This window comes from Symphalangus syndactylus, chromosome 7 (genome assembly GCF_028878055.3).
Source record: "Symphalangus syndactylus isolate Jambi chromosome 7, NHGRI_mSymSyn1-v2.1_pri, whole genome shotgun sequence".
NCBI classification, from domain to species: Eukaryota; Metazoa; Chordata; class Mammalia; order Primates; family Hylobatidae; genus Symphalangus; species Symphalangus syndactylus.
The window spans coordinates 67,372,012-67,384,578 of NC_072429.2; the positions used below are offsets into that span (position 1 = coordinate 67,372,012).

At 37.9% G+C, this 12,567-nt stretch overlaps 1 protein-coding gene across 7 annotated transcripts in view; it reads right to left on the reverse strand.

Annotated features, from left to right (window-relative positions):
- Positions 1-12,567, reverse strand: part of SNTG1 (syntrophin gamma 1) — an 870,442-nt gene that overhangs the window by 607,594 nt on the left and 250,281 nt on the right. For 5 of the 7 annotated variants that reach the window (XM_055286457.2, XM_063643315.1, XM_063643312.1 and 2 more), the window contains one exon: positions 8,857-8,931. The exons of the other annotated variants lie outside the window; for them this stretch is intronic. The gene's annotated coding sequence lies outside the window, so the exon portion shown is untranslated. The remainder of the gene's footprint in view (positions 1-8,856; positions 8,932-12,567) is intronic. 7 annotated transcript variants of the gene reach the window in all.

The following is a 12,567-nucleotide window of genomic DNA, read 5'->3' on the forward strand; positions in this document are numbered from 1 at the left end:
ATTATGATATCACCACTTGCTCCATTGAATTCATACATTATATACTATAACACACAAGTGTAGAATAATTTTGAAAATCTGGCTTGGTTTCTAAATAGCATAACAATTATTGTATTCTGTCACAACATTTATTTCAAGGAAACTGTTTCTTCGCTTGGTCAATTGGCCCTTCTTGCCAATTTCCTTCTTATTTCCTTCTTATTTTTTCTACATATTAAGAAATAATATGTAGCAAAGCCCAAATTGAACTTTTTAAAGAATAAAAGATAATATCACATTTCAAAAGCATATAACTTTGTACATGTTACTATCCATCAGTTAGAAATGTAACAGATTAAATTTTGCTTCATTTTCTCATCATTTTTCTATGCATACTAGCAATTACACAGTTAAAAATAAAAATGAAATCCCTTAAACATTATCACATTATCCATTGTACTAATGTTATTTTCTTCCTTAAATATTCAAAATAACTTGTTGAAAACATAAATATTGTAAGTACCAGTTAAACCCAATTAAATTTATAAAATGAGAAGGTATAGCCCAGAAATTGCACCTGAAAAGCTCTGCTGACTGCCCTTCCCCACCTATTCATGGAGGTAGGACTGATGCACTTGCCAGTCAAGTGGTTATTTTTGGAGAATTAGTTTTTGGAAAGACAAGAAGCCTGAAATAATATTAAGGAAATTAATAAAACTACAGTCAAGTTTATGATAAAGTCCATTAGGAAAATAAAAACAAAGATCAAGTCCACATATCCAGACGCAGGATCTGAGGCACACAAGGTACAAAGAAATGAGTTTTAAGGATGGGGCATGTGTAAAAGCATAGGACATGAGTCAGATTAAGTTAACTGAAAGTGAGGTCCAGAGCAATCACCACCAACAGTGCTAGCCTGGAGAGCACGGTTCAGACACGGCTGCGTGAAGTGACTAGGAGGGAGTACTCTTGGCAATGGAATAATGCAAGACTTCTCTTCAAGAGTTCACAGGCCGAACACGGTGGCTCACGCCTATAATCCCAGCACTTTGGGAGGCCGCAACAGGCGGATCACCTGAGGCCAGGAGTTCGAGACCAGACTGGCCAGCATGGCGAAACCCCATCTCTACTAGAAATACAAAAAATTTAGCCAGACATGGTGGCATGCATCTGTTATCCCATCTACTCGGGAGGCTGAGGCAGGAGAATCCCTTGAACCTGGAAGGCGGAGGTTGCAGTGAGCTGAGCTCGTGCCATTGAACTCCAGCTTGGGCAACAAGAGCAAAACTCTGTTTCAAAAAAAAAAAAAAAAAAGTTCAAAAGCTGGTGGGAAACACAAACAAAAATAATCGAAAATACTATTATATAGCAACATAGAAAAGGAATAATTAGGATGGGCCACCTAAAAAAAATGTGTTGAAGCTGGTAGGATTTATGTTTGGGTTTTGTACAGTAGGAAGTCTGTTTTCTCCCATTTTCTCTTGTATTTCTTTTCACTGGGGTAAAATTCACATAGAATAAAATGGATTATTTAAAGTATATAACTCAGTGGCATTTAGTAAATTCACAACATTGTGCAAATATTACTTCTATCTAGTTCCAAGACTTTTTATTACTTTCTTTTGTGTATGTATGGTAAGCACACCTAAAGTCTACTCTCCAGAAATTTCCAGTATACAGAACAGTATGATGAACTAGAGTTCTCATGCTGTACCATAGATCTCTAGACTAATTCATCCTATATAACTTCAAGTTTGTACTCTTTGATTCACATCTCTTTATTTCCACGCCCTCTCCTCCCAAGCAACTACCATTCCACTCTGTGTTTGTATGTATTTTACTTAAGATTCCACATATAAGTGAGATAATACAGTATCTGTCTTACTGTTTAAGGCTTATTTCTCTTAGTGTAATATCCTCCAGGCTCAACAACGTTGTTGCGAATGTCAGTATGTCCTTTATTAAGATTGAATAGTATTATATTATGTACATATACCATAATTTATTTATCCATTCATCCATCTATGAACAGTTAGGATTGTTTTCATATCTTGGCTATTGTGAATAATGCTACAATGAAAAACAAATGCAGATATTTCTACCAGATGCTGATTTCACCTTCTTTGGGTATATAACCAGCAGTAGGATAGCTGGATCATACAGTAGTTCTATTTTTAATTTTTTGAGAAAACTCCATGCAGTTTTTCACAATAGCTGTTCCAATTTACATTCTCATTAGCAGTGCACAAGGGTTTCCTTCCCTCCACACCCTTGCTGACACCTCTTATCTCTTGTCATTTTTATTACAGCCATCTTAATAGATGTAAAGTGATATCTTACTGTGATTTTGATTTGCATTTTCCTGATAATTAGTGATGTTGACTGCCTTTGAATATGTATGGCTATTTGTATGTCTTTCTTGGAAAAACATCTATTAATGTATTTTGCCCATTCTTAATTAGATTACTTTTTTCCTTTCAAGTTGTGGGGATTCTTTATGTATTTTGCATATTAACTTCTTATCAGATATACAGCTTGCAAATATTCTCTCCCAGTCCATAGATTACCTTTTTATTGTGTTGATTATTTCCTTTGCCATGCAAACGTTTTTAAGTTTAATAACTGATGTTTATGGATTGAAAGTTTTAATATTTTCAAAATGTCAAATACTGCCTAAAGCCATATACAGATTGAATGCAATCTCAGTCAAAATTTCAATGGCATTTTTCACAGGAACAGAAAAACATTCTAAAGTTATATGGAACCATGAAAGACTCAAGTAACCAATGAGATCTTGAAAGCTGAAAACAGAGTTTGGGGCATCATATTTCCTGATTTCAAATTACATGACAAAGCAACAGTAATAAGAACGATATGGTACTGGCATAAAAACAGACATATAGACCAATGGAATAGAGTAGAGAGCCCAAAAATCAACCCAAGCATACATGGCCAACTAATTTTGGGAAGGCCACCAAGAAGATACAATGGCATTAGGATAACTAGAAATCAGTACTCAAAAGTATGAAACTGGAGTCTTATACAACACACAAAAATCAACTCAAAATAAATTGATGATTTCAACATGAGATCTGAAGCAGTAAAATTTGTAGAAGAAAACATGGAGAAAACTCTCTTGATATTGATTTTAGCAATAATTATTTTGAATATGACATTGAAAGCTCAGGCAGCAAAAGTAAAAATAAGCAAGTGTGACTACATCAAAATAGGAAACATTTTAGTAGGGGAAAGTGTGTCTTTTTGGCAGAGTGTCACACAGAGATAACATCAGGGAGAAAGGTGAGATTATAGGATGAGGCAAATATATATCTCGATATGATAAAGAACAAAAATAACGAACAGAACATGCATAAGAAGGCTGGTAGAGCTGATGGTTATAGAATTCATGGACACCTGGAAGTTCAAGAAGAAAGCAATTGACAACTATAGGTTTAAATTTTGCAGATAAATAGAGGAAGATATTGACTAATTAATGCTGGGACCTGAGGAAGAGGCTTCAAATTGTATCTTCTCTTTATAATTCATTTGTATTAATTAGTATTGTCTATAATGGCCTTTCCCAATTTGTAAATTTCAAAACTGTGTTAGATAACCTCCAACAATTTCCTAAACTATCCCTCTGTGTTTGTGTGTGTGTGTGTGTGGGGAGGGGGGACAGAAAGCGAAAGAAAAGAAAAAAGAGAGGAGGAAGAGACCAGAAGAAGAAAAAGAGTAATGGAAAGAGGAAGAGGTAGAGGAAGGAGAAGATAGCAGTGGCAAAAAAGAGAATGCCAAATGATTCTGCCTCATTGGGAAACAGCTTTGCAATTCCTTACAGAGCTTACCACTTGATGCAGCAGTTATGCTACTAAGCATTATCAATTGATTTGAAATCTTATGTAAGGTCTGAATATTTTTATTGCAGCTGTATTTGTAACTGCCTTCAGAAGGTGAATGAATAAATAATCAGGGTATACCACAGAATGGCATATTTTTAGGAAAAAAAAATCACCTATCAAACCTCCAAGAGACATAGATGAATCTAAAATGCATATTGTTAAGTGAAGGAAGCCATTCTGAAAAGGCTATCTACTGTAGGATTCCAATTATGTGACAATTGAGAAAAGGCAAAACGGTAGAGACTGTGAAAAGATCAGTGGTTTCCAGGGGTTCGGGAATGAGGAGAGTTACATACGAGAAGCACAGGGGATATTTTTGGGTGGTGAAACTCCTCTGTGTGACACTGTAATGATGGTTCCATGATGTTATGCATTTGTCAAGACCCATAGAGCACTACAACACAAAGAACTCATATGAATGTACGCAAATTAAAACAAACAAGTGTTAAAGAAGTCGGAGCATTCAACTAAGTGTGGGGCTGTGTATGCAGGGGCCCTATAAGGCTAAGTAAGTCTTTGTTTCCATGAAGCCAGCCCACTCCTGCTTCACTTGTCAATGTTTGCCTCTTAACATTTGCCCCTGTGCTTTTTGCTGGCTGTAACCAGCCTCTCTGAGCAAACCAGGGTCTCTGTGTGTCCCGTGGGGTTGGAGCAGACACTGTACAGCTGTGACTCCTCCTCCATGGGAATAGTTGAGGTTGAAGTGAAGACTGGCTTTTGCATCCAGGACAGAGGGAGGCAAGCATGGATGTTCGGGAATGAGGCAGTGACTGCAGCTGACACATGGTAACCACGGGGTAGTGAGAGCCATCACTAGGGATATTCCAGCCTGAAAGCAAGGAAGACCCCTGAAATTTGGAAAGAAGGCAGGACTGAGCAGATATGGAAGGTCATATGAACAAAAGGGCCCCACACTCTCAGGGAGACACTACCTCTCTCCACCATTTCAGCTGCCATGCTCCAGAGCTTCTGTAATTCTGTTCTGCAGCTTTGATACTATAAGCAGCACTTAACACAACAAGATTTATGAGAATAATTTTTGAGACTTTTTTGTTTTTCCCTGTATTACCAAAGATGTCTGATGGTGACCTAAAGATTTTCTTGTGACTCTACTTCACAGACAAACACAAATACAGGCCCACACTTTTAGTCCTGAGAGGCTGCCAATGGCCTTTACCTGCACAGCACGGTCCCAACTTCTCTTGACTGAACAGGGGGAGATGGAATCACCAAGACTAAAGCAGCCTAGATTAATCTGCCCATGAGGGAAAGCAATACTGAGAACTTGAGAACTTCCAGAAGTCCCTTCATACCTACTAGGGTAGACAATACAAACAATAAAAGGGACTATTTTCAAGTGTAGCTAGACTTTTCTCAACTAAGAGAGTCTTTGAAATGAACAAAATGGAGCTAAAGAAATGTTCCCTTCAGTTGATCAATTTTTCTGAAATGTTCATTTGGACCTTATACATTGTAGTGCACCAGTCAATCCTGAGATCACAAGGAGAAACTACAGTTTCTTCCCTCTCAAATAACTTTCCTGGAAACATAAAACAAGCAAACAAATGCAAGTCACTCTTTTTTTTTCCAGTCTAGGGGAACCTCACTGCTATTAGTGCCCTAGCTGGGGACTTTACCTGCCTTCCCTACATGAAGCTTTTGCAGTCAGATCCAGAAAAAAGAGAAATGGGCAGTGGGTCCCAGTCAGAATGAATTCAGAAAGTTGCCCAGGATATGAAGTCAGTGCTGGGCTGAATACTAAGCTTGCTTGCATTTGATCATTTTGTCATTTTATCTGTGACAGACAACACTAGAAATAGAGATGATTTCCGAGTGAAGCCAAGGATTCTTCAATCACAAACCTGTCTGAGAGTACTGGGAGCTTGAACAATGATTCTGGTGGCACATGGGCAAATAGAAGTTGCGTCCTGTCAGCAGCTGCAACTTGTGACACAAAGAGGGGCAGGCCACAGCAGAAGGACCAATTGCAGTACAAGGGCAGAGGCCTCAGACATCCCCAAAGCACACAAAAGCAGCAATAGCAAAAAAAAAAAAAACAAAAAAACTATGTATTAAAATGTTAAGTGTTTTATTATAATACTCTTGTTCCACTAATTTAAAAATGCCCAGGAAGCCTGGGGCCACCTCTAGCCAGGTAGAGAGGGCAGCGAGCATAAAGGGGCAGGTACCCGGCTGTGACAGCTGAGGACACCCAGGCTCTCAGGGTTCCTCATGCTCCTAGGGTTATTTTCAATTCCAATGTGAAGCCAGCCTAGCTTTAAATGTGGGCAAATATGAGCATGAATTAAACATGAAGAGGCAAAGAGATATATTTAAGAAGAAAGAGCACGGCTTGAAATGTGTCCAGCCATATTTTTTAAAAAAATAACAAAATATTAACTACTTTTCAAGATTGTCAGAAGAAGGAGGCTTGAGGATGAGAATAGCCGCCCTCAAGTGAATTTCCATTATTTTCCTTACAACTGCCTTTCTCCATTTCTTCATGTATAACCTGTACTCTTATTGGGCTTTAGTCAGGATTTCCTGTGCATGATACTTTGAAACCTTTGCACGGCGGTAGTGTGAAAGCATGCAGAGAAGCCCCTGACACTGGGAAATTCTAAGAAGGGAATAAATGACCCCCTCTTGCACAGCAACAGCTTCGCCACTGATGGCTAGCCCAGAATAATTCTGGAAGTTTCAGCTTCCATTCTTTGCTTTCTGTGCCCTTCAATTGATTCTTCCACAAGTGCTTCCAAATTAAGGATTGAGAAACCAAGGAATCACAGGACTCAAAGAAATATGAATATCCATCTGGTCTGGAGGTTTGGGGAATGCGAATGGATTTAGAAGAAATGAAGGCAGTGACAGAGCAGCCAAGTTCTAGATCACTCACTGCTGCTTCCATTAAAATGTTTCTTTTTTCCTCTTTTATCTGTTGGACTCCCCTATGAGATTTTATTTGAAGTACATATTTAACTATGAAAAAAGGTCTAGCAATGAAAAATAACTTGAAAACATTGGGTATATAGTGGCATTTATAATGCATTAGAAAGGGTTCTTTTTGCTTTGGGGAAAATGTGCTTTGGAAATTTCTGAGTTTACATGAATGATGAAAATACACTGTTTAATTTAAAGATAACTGCTTAATGCTTTTACACTGTTGGTGGGAGTGTAAATTAGTTCAACCATTGTGGAAGACAGTGTGGAGATTCCTCAAGGATCTAGAACCAGAAATACCAGTTGACCCGGCAATCCCATTACTGGGTATATACCCAAAGGATTACAAATCATTCTGCTATAAAGACACATGCACACGTATGTCTATTGCAGCACTATTCACAATAGCAAAGACTTGGAACCAACCCAAATATCCATCAATGGTAGACTGCATAAAGAAAATGTGGTACATGTACATCATGGAATACTATGCAGGCATAAAAAAAGAATGAGTTCATGTCCTTTGCAGGGACGTGGATGAAGCTGGAAGCCATCATTCTCAACACACTAACACAAGAACAGAAAACCAAACACCACATGTTCTCACGTGTAAGTGGGAGCTCAATAACAAGAACACATGGACACAGGGAGGGGAACATCACACACCAGGGACTGTTGGGAGCTGGGACCAAAGGGACGGAGAGCACTAGGACAAATACCTACTGCATGCGGGGCTTAAAACCTAGATGATGGGTTGATGGGTGCACCAAACCACCATGGCACATGTATACCTATGTAACAAACCTGCATGTTCTGCACATGTATCCCAGAACTTAAAGTAAAATTTTTTAAAAAGATAATTGTTTAAAAAATCTACCTGAATAATTTAAGGATCAGATTGGGTGAGGGAAATCAATCTATTAGCAACCCATCCATGACAAGAAACAGCACAATGTGGCTTCCATGTCTAACAGAATAGGTAGCAAACAGGACAACTTTGAGGCCTAATTGTTTAATCCTCAGTGCCTCTGAACTTGCCATAGTCCTTGAAAACTCAGCCTAGAAATATCTTTAATAGGCAATCTTCATGGCTACATAAAGTTATAAAGGTTCATGGTTTTTATAACACATGATACACTCAAAGATTCTTGCCACTTCTACACTACATTTAAGTATAATTGAGTACATAAATATGCACACAGTATACTTTTCAATACTGGCACTCATTGAAACCCAACAGATATCAGTGAGTTTGATGAATCTTGCTAAAGCCATACTACAAGTCCTTGGACTGTCAGGACATAAGCTATCAAAAATACTGTGACAGCTTATTATAAAAATAGATTTAGTGACTTCAATCCTAACCTTTTCTAGCCAGGTTCACCTCCTTCCAACAAATAGGGTATGATACCTTCCTAAAGTAACACTTATTCTACTACAAGGTCATTGTTCCACCTGCATCACTCATGCTGACTCACACTCCCTTCCTGAAGGAATTTGATTCATTGTACCAATTTCATCTCATTCACTCCTTCCTCTGAACAAACAAAAGAGAACGTGACAGTCCATAGTCACTCTGCCAAGCACCACAACCCCCTCCCCATTGTTGAGTGTCTGCCCTTCTCAGAAAATTGCAGCTCACTGAAGTGTGTAACTCCAGTTACCATCTTCATGAGGAGACACAGACCCCTCACCTAATAAAGGGTGTTTTTGAAAAACTAAATGATTTTTCTCATTCCTATAAATAGTGCTTATTAAAGAAACAACACAAATTCAACATAGCTGTTTAAATAAATATTGTGGAAAGACACATCCAAATGCTGTGTAACTACAACTGAACATGGAGATATGTTCTGAATATTTCTACTCCTTCCATAACAAGAGGGTTTTTTTTTATGTCATTTTTCAAGAACAGAGAAAGAGGCTTCAAAATGATTAATATCAAAGAAAACAATTGTCTCTTAGAAGTGTAGACAAATACAGTTGATTTTTTCCACTAATTTATGCATGATATGTTATTGCAAAGTAATGGTCTTACTTGAATTTAGGTAGAGCAATATTTTTCTTTTGCTGGGGTCACTTCTCGGGCAATCTCAACATTCTGGAGAGCAGGCTAGATGCAGAAATAAAAAAATAATAAGTCCTATGAGCATTCAAAAATAGAAGTGATGAAATCTACACACTGAAATGTATCTACTTTACCCATGAGGAAGACAAGACTGCTATTTACACTCAAATTGTACACAATTTTCCACACTTTCTTGTCAATTTCTAGGAATAGCTCAAATCCCTGTAAATTATCTAGAGAGGAAATGAGGTAATATTTTCCAAATGACTAATGTCACAAGATTAAGTTCTGTAGAACACACTTTGGGGAAATTGACTTCAAAAGGAGCAACAGAAGATATTTCATTTGCCAGTAGGTAGCACTTGGATCTAAATTTAGAATGAGACTCCAAGTTTAAATTTGTGATAACATTTAAAAGCATTCATTGTGAGGAATAGTCTATTGATTTAATGCCAAGAAGTGATTACTTTGTTATGAGACTTAGCTATTAACTCAGTTTTATGGTGGGGGGGGCAGGCTGACCCCTTAAAACATACTGTAATTGAAGACTTGAGCAACAGATTGTTGATTCTAGAGGCTAGAGTGATGCTTCTGCCTTTGTCATTTAGTTTTTAATGATCCCGTTTATGTTACTTGGCCCTTCATGAACTCAACTGTAGTTTTGAAAATACTGTACTTTAATAAATGATAGGCAGGTGAGATGCCTATATTTAATAGAGTAGTGGTTATCAGAAGTCCCAAGGGGATGAAGCTGGCTGAATAAGCATTGCTTCTGTAGCTTATTGAAAATAATAATATATTTATAAGGAGATAGAGTTCAATTCTGAATCTGAATCAGATTCATATAGAGGCCTATAAATATGCATTTTTAAGAAGCTCCCTCAAAATCTGAATCATAACTAAGTTGAGAACCCTTAATTAGAACAAAGCTTGTGAGATGTGCTAAGAATAATTCTTGGATGGCGTGATGGTTAACACTCAGTGTCAACTCGATTGGATTGAAGGATGCAAAGTATTGAACCTGGGTGTGTCTGTGAGAGTGTTGACAAAGGAGATTAACATTTGAGTCAGCGGGCTGGGGAAGGCAGACCCACCCTTAATCTGGGTGGGCAGAACCTAATCAGCTGCCAGCTTTGCCAGGATATAAAGCAGGCAGAAAATCATGAAAAGACTAGACTGGCTTAGCCTCCCAGCCTACATCTTTCTCCTGTGCTGGATGTTTCTTGCCTTTGAACATCAGACTCCAAGTTCTTCATCTTTGGGACTTAAACTGGTTTCCTTTCTCCTCAGTTGGCAGGCAGCCTATTGTGGGACATTGTGATTGTGTGAGTTAATACAACTTAATATACTCCCATTATATATATGTAAAAGGAAATATATATATATATTTGTAATTATATATATGTAAAAGGAAACATATATCTATATATATATATATATATATTTCATATTCGTCCTGTCCCTCTAGAGAACCCTGACTAATACAGATGGCCCCCAGATTCTTGCCCTTGAAATGCCTCTTGGCTGTGGTCTGGGCTTGTGGCAGTTGTGGATTTCACTCCTGTGATAAGATTCCAGCAGATGACAAAGGTGGAAGGATTTTGTAGCTGTCAGCTCCCAAATCAGTCAATTTTGAGTTAATCAGTTGGAAAGAGATTAACTGGGTGGCCAGACTTGATTAGGTGGGAGCTCCTACAAAGGGTCAGAGGATCAAGCTGAGACAGATCCTCCTGTGCCTTTGGAAGAGGGAAGCTGCCCTGTGGAGATGGTTGCATGCCCAAGTCCTCCAGGAGGTGGCCATTAGGAACCCAGAGCAGCCCTTGGCCAGCATGCAGCAAGAATGTGGGGACCTCAGTCCTAGAAATGCAAAGAACTGGATTCTGCCACAAACCTCAACAAGCTTGCTAGAACTCCTGAGTTCCAGATGCGAACACAGCCTGGATGACACTACGATTGTAGCATTGTGAGACTGTGCATAGAATCAATCTGAATATGTCCTGCCTGCACTTCGGACTATGGAAACCATGAGGAAACAAAGGAGTATTATTTTAAATGACTAAGTTCACTACATGTTTTTATGCAGCAATAGATAACCAATACACGAGATAAATCTTATGCCTCACTCTGTTATTACCCTATCCCCACATATGTCATACATGTGATTCTAACTTTTTTTAAATTTATATGATAAGGAGTTTGGAATTAGATATTATGTCAAAATAATGTTAATTGCACTGGAATCATTATCATATCTTTAAGTTTTTTTCACAAGTTGTTTCCTTATTTTATGTGAAATAATTTTAGACTAATCTGATTTTCACCATTTATTTATTATTTTATATAGATGTATTTGATGGGTTTTATTTATGAAATAATAAGTACACATTAAGCCTCTTGAATTAAAAAAAACCATAACCTTGTTCCACAGGAGCAATGTTGAGATGTGAAAGTAGTAACATTACTTAAAGAACAACATGCTATCCTCACTGAGGCTTGTTCACTCCTGGTCTCTATAGCCACAGAGGTGAGCGGACATTAGAACTAGAATACAATGTCCAAAGCACCACTCTTACAGCCCCAGGTGCAAATATGAAGAGCAAAAAGAGAAAGGAAGTTCAATGGCTAGATGAGTCTTCTGTTTACATATTTGCCACCCTCATTTCCACGATTACCCATTTATTTTTACTTCATTATTATTATTTTACAGATGGGGTCTCACTCTGTCATCCAGACTGGAGTGCAGTGGGTGCAACACTCAGTGCATAACTCACTGTAGCCTCTAACTCCTTGGCTCCAGTGATCCTCCCGCCTCAACCACCCAAGTAGCTGGGATTACAAGTGCAAGCCACTACACTCAGCTCCTACTTGGGACCTCTGCAGAGGCTTTAACATAACACTGTGAGGGAAATGAAGAAATTGAACAAAAACTACAAACCAAAACACAGGCAGTCCAAAGAAGAGTTCGCTACAGCTAATGAAGTAAATAAAAATCTAAAAATGGTAGGTTAATCAATGTATTACTTAACAAGGAACTAGAATAAAGGAGGGATTTTAAGTTTCTATCCAACTGGAATATGTGAGGCAAATAAGAAATACCAGGGCTCTTGCCACCATGTCCTTCCCAGTTCTGAGCTCCCTAAGAGTGGGCTGTCTTCTCTCTCCCTTTCTAGGTCTTTATACGTTTTTCTCTATGTGATGTCCAAGATATTAAGTTGCATTTAAGTGGGAGGAAGAAGCAGAATTGCTTCTACTCCAGTTTTCTCAGAAGCAGAAGTCGAACTTCATTTTTGACTTAGGAATTTAACTGGAAAATTTAAGTGTGAAATATAAGAGTATACATGTGAGTTTTAAAAATACATTATTGATGTCAGTTATTCAAAGTCTTTTAATATAGATACAACACACCATCTGTGTGCCCTATGATGTCTTTTTGTGAAATAAATTATTATTCATTGAAATTATTGTTCATTGAAAACCCTGAAACACAAATATCACTGAGGAAAACAAATCAACCACAAGTGACAATGATGGAAAAGTTACAGAAAGAAAATAAGTGTTTTAAAACGCTCCTCATCTATATAAAAATGTGAAACAATCACTCTGCCTGGCATATTATTTAATAAGTTAAATATCTTAGTTGTGATGGAAGTTTCACAGAAATATACATATGATAAAATGACA